Genomic DNA, 9738 nt, shown 5'->3' on the forward strand with positions numbered 1-9738 from the left:
TAGATGTTAATTAGATGTTTTTTAGTTAGGGCACTAGAGTTTTGCTAGGTTAATTAGGTTAGTAGTGCTGCTAGTAGTAGTGGTACAGTAGGTTAATTAGGTGATGTTAAATGAATAACCTAAATGAATGAAATTAGTAGTTAACTGAATTTTTTTCCTTTCATCATTATAGAGCACTAAAGTTAACTGAATTTTGTTCTATTAGTAGTTAAATGAATTTTCTTCTACACTTTGTTTTGAATTAGCTTGCGAAATTTGGAATGTGGTTGCTCGTGTATATTTGGACACTGTTTGCAGGGAATGATGCTTAGTGGCCTATGTTTTGCCGGAATGTTGATTCATTTCTTTTCCGGCAAATTTCAGGTTCTCGATTTGTCCACTTTTAGCAAAGCTCATGCCGGAATTTTCCGTGAATTTCGGCATGACTTGTGCTACAAACTAGGACATATCGAGTGCCCGTGATTTGCCGCACCAGGAAGGAGTAAACATTCCTGCAAAACAATAGGCCTTTTTATGTCATTATTCATTTTATTAGGTCTAGAATTAATTGACTAGATTTAATCATAGGAAACATGGCTAGCAACGATGAAGGACAGGGTTCTGGTGATTGCGACGACGCCTACTGGGCGACAGACGAATTTTTTAGCCTTACCGACGATCAACCGATGTTATTGCTGGGCCCACCGGTGGCATCGGGGACTGAGACCGACACGTAGACCGGTGCTGAGACTGAGACCGGCGCTCAGACTCAGACCGGCATCGAGACCGGCGCTGAGACTGAGACCGGCGATGCCTCGGGGAGCGGAGCCGGTGTAGAACCGAAAGCAAAGAGGCAACGGGTTCCTAACAAACTCAGGACTACTAGAGTGGTGGTCACTGAGGTGGATGACGGCAATTTTGAGCCAACGGAGCCCGAGGAAGCGCGTCGATGCTACGGCAATCAAATAGGCTGCATCGTACGGACAACCGCCACCATCAACGATGAGAAACTACAGAAGATAGAAAATATGAGGAGCTCCCTCCTAAAGATAGAAAATGAGAAGGATTATAAAGATCCAGATGAGGACCCGGCAATGAAGAAGATAAACAAACATGCCATGACCAAGTTTAGCGACGCGTTGGCCGCCTGGAAAAATCGAGTGAAAGCAAGGATCATCGACAAGAAGGAACCCTACTCCGAGATTGTAAAGGATAATCCGACAATCACGGAAGAGTAGTTTCAAATATTCAAGGAGGCTTGCGAGGCCGAAGATGCCAAAAAAGGTCTAAGTACATGAAGGGGCTTCAAGAGAGGAACTTTGGGAGCCACCACCTCGGAAGCCGTGGTTACAGCGGAAAGAGGTCCAAATGGGCCAAGGAGGACGCGGAAGCCGCGAGTCTAGGCATCCCAGACCCCTTGGCGGAGTTCACCGTCCCACAGGAGCGTGACGTCCTCAGGGCCCGGCACCGTTGGGACCCAGTGAAAAAGGTTTACGAGACAACACCGGTCATTACAGAGTTCATGAGACTGCTGGTAATTTTAGTTTCTGATCAATTCGATTGCACACGTTAGTCATATTTGTAAACGATCGTTGTGCCTTTTGCAGAGGGAGCAGCACAGGATTGCGGCCGAAAGCGACTCGCCGTCTGAGGCATTGGCGAGGCCCAAGTGGGACACTCCATTCAACCGGGCGTTGAACATATTGAAAAAACAACCGGTGGATACTCGACCGTCGTATGGACGCGTGCATAGTGTCGGAGACGGCGCCACGTGGAAGAAGTACTACTGTGAGACCACGGAGGAGAGAAAGGAAAGACGGAGGTTAAATGAAGAAAACATCGACAAGAGGGTTGACATTGCGGTTGAGAAGAAATCAACTGAGACAGTCGCAACAGCGGTAGCTGCCGCAAAACAGGTGGCTGTAGATATTTCTACTACCTTGGTTCTGGCCGTTTTCGATTGGACCAGGCAAAATCCAGAAAAAGATGCAGCGGACTTTCCCCTTGCTGACTTCTTGGCAGGGAGTAGCTCGACAGGCGTTGCACCAGCACCTGCAGCTGCACCTGCTCCTGCACCGGCTCCCGCACCAGACGTGCTAGGCGGTGCTTCGTCCTTGGCTAAGCTCGACGCCCTCACGATATCTGTCACACCGGCCCCCTTCAATATAAATGTATAATCTCCCGTTTTCATTGCCTTTCGGATGTCTCACGTCGCAGAATTTTCTTTGCAGGCCGCCGAAACCCCGTGCACCATATTGTACACCATCGGCGACCAGAAGGTGGACGTGGGGAAGGCGACGATAATGGAGCCGAAGGAACCATTATTCCACAGCCGGCCGATCCCCCCGAACGTCTTCAAGGTTTCCGGGGCCAGTGTCAAATCGGGCCACGAGAATTTGCCTCCTCCAGTACTACTGGGGGATGATGACGAGACACCACGGTGGCTTGGTGATTGTTGCAATGCTGGGTGGGTCCTGTTGTTGCCAAAGAGTCTGCTTCGTCTGGAGGCGGCCGGGAGCACACCCACGAGCATGCAACCTCAGCAAGGTATGAACATCAACACCCCACCTACCCAATTAGCGTCGGGTATCGGGTTGGGTGATAGAGGACGGGGTAAGGAGGAGGCTCCATTAGTCGCTGATGACGTCGCCATGGATGAGGATGAGGATGACGATGGCGCTGCTGAACAGTATGTCTATACTAGCGCCTCCTCAGGGTTTGAGCGTCATGAGTCGGTGCCTGAATTGCCGTCTGAACATATTATGGACGACCTTCCGGTAGTAAAGAAGTTTAGGAAGAGAGCGAGGAAAGGCAAAAAAGTTGTTTCTATGATCCAGCCACCTCAGCAGCCTCGGCTTCAGGACCGTATAGATATCCCCGATGCGGATAAATGACATATCACCGGTCAACCAATCCTACCTGCAACAGCGCTACGGGCCAGATTCGACGATCTAAAGAGACTTCATGACGATGTGCTGCGGGTAGAGAAAGACCTCATCGCCTCAAAAGATCCAGGATACCCACTCTACGTGGTTAACATTCCGCGGAAAATGTCGTACGTCGACAGCTTCCCCGTGGGTAAGTTCTTCCTCCGATTCGATTACATATTCAACATGTTTCATGTGAAGAAGCTGGATTTTATGTTTGTCCGCCTTTATGCCTTGCACATGAACTACATCATCGGGGTTGAGCAGATATCTCATATCTATGTCGCTGACCCGTACTACATGCACGAGGGCTTCTTGGGAGTCTGTGCAAATCACCGTGAATACGCGAGGGATTACATCGTCAGTTTCATGCTCGCCAATAAGCACAAGGGGGCGATTCTCGTGCCTTATCATCCCGTGTAAGTCATCCGCGCTGCTATCCTTCCTTCGATTTCAATCATTCATTTGCACGGTGGAGGCTAATTAATTTGAGGACTTATTTTGCGCAGCGGCGGGCGCGCCGTCCTCATCATCCTCTACCCCCGATTCTCCCACACTCTTTACTTGGACTCGTCGAAGAACATTCACAAAAAGGATTACACCCACATCAAGGATGTTCTCGACAATGCTATGTATCACTACCAATCACTGGGTGGAGAGGTCAGGGACAAGAAGATGAGGGGCGGCAGGGTCGCCTTCGGCCATAAGACCGACTTCTGCTGCATCCACCAACCGAACGATTCTCTTAATGATGGATTCTATGTCCTACACCACATGCTGGAGTACAGATGGGATCACCAGAACCTTTGCATGGCACCTTCTTCCAGTGATGCCCATATTCTGCAATGGGCAAAGGACATAGGAGATATCGAGGATCATAGACTTCGAGCTGAGTTCTATAACATCCAGCGCGAACTTGCCCAAATCATCATGAAGGAGGTCATCGGAAAAACATGGATGTTCTACAGAGAAGGACAAATGTTGTGGGAAGATGTCCGAACATGGATAGCCTCTCAGCGTCTCAACGTGAAGCCTTTCACTAGGCTCGGGGACTATCTCCCTGACTTGGATGGATGGAACGACATGTTGGAGTGATTGTCGATATATGACAATGTGTCCGTTTAGTCCATACTTTCTGTATGACCAAACTTTGAGTTATGCATGGTGAAACTTTATTTGTGATGTAATTAAACTGTCCTCCTCCTCGACTAGCAAAAATCACTCTAGTTAGGGCATTTTGGGGTACGATGAACTTTGTTATTTATGCTTATGATATGTTGTTTCTATTTTTGCCAAGTCTGTCTCTTTCTGTTGCTCAACTATATATGTTGCATATCATCGACTCATGTGATGATGCAGGTGCATAGATCATAGATGGCGAAGAAGTGCTACGCCAGGAGTATATATACGACAAGTGGCCGGAGTGTCAGGCCCAGGTGTACCGGTTTCCGGTTTCCGAGCGACAGGCAGTAGTTAGTTTAGAGGTTCACGCTAATGCGAGAGAGGGATACGAACTCATGTTCTCAAAGTGATAGCTCTTTTCGCGTATATCATTGTTTAGATGGATGACGATGTATTTGCACATCATTCGAGACTTGTATCGCTATTTTCTAGATGATGACGAGAGACCACTTTGTGTTGGATGATGATGACATGATTTGATGATACTAATTGTATGTATATGCTATATGATTACATTTGTATGTGTATGATATGCTAAAGATTATTGTATAAAGCCTATTCAAATACAAAACAAATACAAAACAAATATGCAGGAAAAAACTAATAAATAAACTAGTAGTAGCGAGGGGTGAAATTTAGCAGTAGCGCCGCATTATCAGCAGCGCTTCCCAGCAAACATCGCTGCAGATAATACCAGCAGCGCCCTTTCCCTAAGAGCGCTACAGCTATTCATGTATAGCAGTAGCGTGGGACAACAGGCGCTACTGCTATACGTTAGCTGTAGCGCCTTATTACTAGCGCCGGTGTCGGCGCTACTGAGAGGCCCAAAACCCTCGCTGCTGCTAGGCTTTTCCCTAGTAGTGTTCCATTCTCCCATGATACGGGCTTCCGAGAGCCCTTGGATCTGAGATCAAACGGTTGCATGGCGTGATTCTAGACCTATGGGTGAATATCCTATCCTGGAGGGTTATTCTGCAAATTTTCAGCAACTTAGCATGCGACCATTTGATCTCAGATCCTAGGGCTGCCAGCAGACCTAAGGTTGGCTACAAGTGTATTTTTTTACTTCTCTCTATCTCTGTCTTCGTACTCCCTCCGTCCCATAATATAAGAACATTTTTGACACTAGTGTAGTGCCAAAAACGTTCTTATATTATGGGGCGCAGGGGGTACTAGTATTTATTGCATTTGCCAAGGAGTGACCTCTTCCAATGAAATGGTGTTGCTAAGTTTGCTTCATTTAATTAGCTATAGACTCAAAATTGTCTTTTCACCAAGGTACACGCGCTTAGCACTGTTTCTTCCTTGGGTCACCAAACTAGTCTCTCTCTTCTTGATTAACTTGCCACATAAGACTTTATGCCTATGTGGCAAGCTTGAGCACCTATATGAGCAAGTAAAAGTAAGTACAATAGTACGCTTTACATGGGATTTTTGCATATGTGGAAGAAAGAGAGGGAAGGAAAAAGTGGAGAAGTGGGCTCTCATGCATGAGCTAGCCTCAACTACATGGTGGAGCATTGGAAGAGGCACCTGTATGGAGGTGGTCAGGAAACGAGAGACTCACGCCGGTCGTAGCGCCACAGTTAAAATGATAATGGCAAGTCAAATCACGGGGCCCCACCTGTCCAGCAGTAACTCGCTGTCAAATCACACAGCCCTACGTTTGCAGCAGCCTACTCCCTCGTCTTCTCGCGCCTTTGTCGAACCAACGAGGCGGAACTGCCCCGTCTACCGCGCAAGAAAAGCCCCGCCCTTGACTTTTAAGTACAACTACATCCGCTTAAGAATCCAGTGATATACTTTTTGTGACATAGTAACTCATATTTATTTAGTCAAATGGATGACCTAGAACTACGTGCAGGCCCTATAAACCGAGACGCCTAAAAAAAACCGAGACGGAGAGGGTAGTTCAACATGTATCTTTTTAGATCAATATAGTCGGGATTCACCAAGGAGCAAAACCAAGTGGTAGGCTGCTCCTATATTGTTGGCGTAGTAACTCAAGCAGGGTCAGTCTGCACACGAAATGGTGACACACTTAACAGGACCCCTTTGGCCGACATGCGGCTCATCCACCGTCTTGTTCCACGTGCGATGCACCAAATTAAAGTTCGAAGTAGCGGTTGGAATTGGAGGCACCCCGGTCGTAGCGCCGCAGAAGAGAATGAGCGATGAGGGGTCAAATCACAAAGCCCCACCTTTCCCGCATTAAGCTGGATGGACGAAGCAACCATCATTTCACTCTAGGGCGCAAGAGCATAAAGAAAAGAGAAAACAATGATGTGTGCGGCAGCTACCTAGGGCACCCTAGCAGGGTAGCGGTCTCCACTGCAGATCCTTTTTTTGAAAGCGCCTCCACTACAAATCGGCTTCTCCCTCGTCCTCTTGAAGAAAACCGATGATGAGTGCGGCGGTAGGGTTTGTAGGAGTACTACAGCGTGTGGGGCCACGTTGTAGTAAACGGGTTCGAGTCGACGCCTTAAATATGTGTGGGCCGTTTGGTTTTACTGGAACGAGGCAGCATTTTGGGTTCGGGGACCAGTGGAGATATAGTACGTACCAAAAATTGTGGACATAGGTTCGACCGAAAGGCAATGGTGCATGGGCCCTGCATTTTGATATACTCGAGGCAGCATGAAATTTGCTACTCTACTCAAAACTAGTAAGGTACACATGTATTGAACGCATGAGATTTCGAAACCAAATTATGAATAAATACACACTATAGCATGTAAAGCTTTGAGTCATATATGCATGATGTAGATGTTCGTTTTATAAAAATGTTAAGATTCATGGGGTTGTGCATTCTAAATAATAAAGTAAAAAACAAATAATGGCAATTCATTTAGAAAAATAATCAATTATGATACAGAAGATTCTAGAACAAAGGAGAAGTGCTTGTGTTTTGAGGTTTGTGCATTATGCTTAAGATCAGCCATGGAGTCTTCTAAATTGTACATGTGGCAGATCTGGTGGAATGTTGATGATATCCAATGGCTAGTAGTGCTCGGATTTGCCATCTTTGTACCGTCAGGTTAGCTTCATCCAGCAACCATCTTTCTGTTGGGGAACGTAGCAGAAATTCAAAATTTTCTATGCATCACCAAGATCAATCTATGGAGTAATCTAGCAACGAGGGAAGGAGAGTGCATCTACATACACTTGTAGATCTCTAAGCGGAAGCGTTCAAGTGAACGGGGTTGATGGAGTCGTACTCATCGTGATCCAAATCACCGATGATCCTAGTGCCGAACGGACGACACCTCCACGTTCAACACATGTACAGCACGGGGACGTCTCCTCCTTCTTGATACAGCAAGGGGAGAGGAGAAGCTGAGGGAAAACTCCGACAGCATGACGGCATGGTGGTGATGGAGCTCATGGTTCTCCGGCAGGGCTTCGCCAAGCACTACGGAGGAGGACGAGGTGTTGGAGGAGGGAGAGGGCTGCACCAGGGGAAGGGTGCGTCTGCCCTCTCTCTCCCTCACTATATATAGGGGGAAGGGAGGAGGGGGAGGCACCCTAGGGTTCCCTAGGGGAGGGGCGGCAGCCACAGGGGAAACCCTAGATGGGTTTGGGCGCCCCCACCCCTTAGGAAACTTGCCCCCCAAGCCGGGAGGGGCGGCTGCCCTAGGGGTGGCGCCCCCACCTCTCCTGGTCACGTGAGATGGGGTGGGAGGGGCGCTCAGCCCCTTAGTGGGCTGATGTGCCCTCTCCCCTTGGCCCATAATACCCCCCAACGCTTGCCGGGGCCTCTGAAACCCCTTTTGGACACGCTGGTCATCACCTGGTACCCCCGGAACAATTCCGGACTCCAATACCCTTCGTCCAATATACCGATCTTCTCCTCCGAACCATTCCGGAGCTCCTCGTCTTGTCCGAGATCTCATCCGGGACTCGGAACAACCTTCGGTGACCACATACTATTTCCCATAACAACTCTAGCATCACCAAACCTTAAGTGTGTAGACCCTACGGTTTCGGGAACCATGCAGACATGACCGAGACAACTCTCCGGCCAATAACCAACAGCGGGATCTGGATACCCATGTTGGCTCCCACATGTTCCACGATGATCTCATCAGATGAACCACGATGTCGAGGATTTAATCAATCCCGTATTCAATTCCCTTTGTCTAGCGGTACTGTACTTGCCCGAGATTCGATCGTCGGTATCCGATACCTTGTTCAATCTCGTTACCGGCAAGTCTCTTTACTTGTTCCGTTACACATCATCTCGTGATCAACTCCTTGATCACATTGCGCATATGATGATGTCCTACCGAGTGGGCCCAGAGATACCTCTCCGTCAGACGGAGTGACAAATCCCAGTCTCGATTCGTGCCAACCCAACATACACTTTCGGAGATACCCGTAGTGTACCTTTATAGCCACCCAGTTACGTTCTGACGTTTGGCACACCCAAAGCATTCCTACGGTATTCGGGAGTTGCGCAATCTCATGGTCTAAGGAAATGATACTTGACATTAGAAAAGCTTTAGCATACGAACTACACGATCTTTGTGCTAGGCTTAGGATTGGGTCTTGTCCATCACATTATTCTCCTAATGATGTGATCCCGTTATCAAAGACATCCAATGTCCATGGTCAGGAAACCATAACCATTTATTGATCAACGAGCTAGTCAACTAGAGGCTTACTAGGGACATGGTGTTGTCTATGTATCCACACATGTATCTGAGTTTCCTATCAATACAATTGTAGCATGGATAATAAACGATTATCATGAACAAGGAAATATAATAATAACTAATTTGTTATTGTCTGTAGAGCATATTTCCAACAGTCTCCCACTTGCACTAGAGTCAATAATCAAGTTCACATCGCCATGTGATTAACACTCACAGGTCACATCGCCATGTGACCAACATCCAAAGAGTTTACTAGAGTCAATAATGTAGTTCACATCACTATGTGATTAACACTCAATGAGTTCTGGGTTTGATCATGTTGCTTGTGAGAGAGGTTTTAGTCAACGGGTCTGCAACACTCAGATCCGTATGTACTTCAAAAATCTCTACGCTATATTTGGAGCCATTTCAAATAACTGTTCTACTTGGAGCTATTATAAATTGTTGCTCCATTATACGTATCCAGTATCTCTACTCAGAGCTATCTGGATAGGTGTTAAGATTGCATCGACGTAACGCTTTACGTCGAACTCTTTATCACCTCCATAATCTAGAAACATATCCTTATTCCTCTAAGGATAATTTTGACCACTATTTGGTGATCTACTCCTAGATCACCTTTGTATCCTCTTGCCAAACATGTGGCAAGGCACACATCAGGTGCGGTACTCAGCATGGCATACCGTATAGAGCCTATGACAAAAGCATAGGGGACGACCTTCGTCCTTCCTCTTTCTTCTGCCGTGGTCGAGCTTTAAGTCTTAACTTCATACCTTACAACTCAAGCAAGAACTCCTTCTTTGGCTGATCCATCTTGAACACCTTCATGATCATGTCAGGGTATGTGCTCATTTGAAAGTACCATTAAGCGTTTTTGATCTATCCTTATAGATCTTGATGCTCAATGTTAAGTAGCTTAATCCATGTTTTCCATTGAAAAAACACCTTTCAAATAACCCTATATGCTTTCCAGAAATTCTACATCATTTCAGATC

This window comes from Triticum dicoccoides, chromosome 6A (genome assembly GCF_002162155.2).
Source record: "Triticum dicoccoides isolate Atlit2015 ecotype Zavitan chromosome 6A, WEW_v2.0, whole genome shotgun sequence".
In the NCBI taxonomy this organism is placed as follows: Eukaryota; Viridiplantae; Streptophyta; class Magnoliopsida; order Poales; family Poaceae; genus Triticum; species Triticum dicoccoides.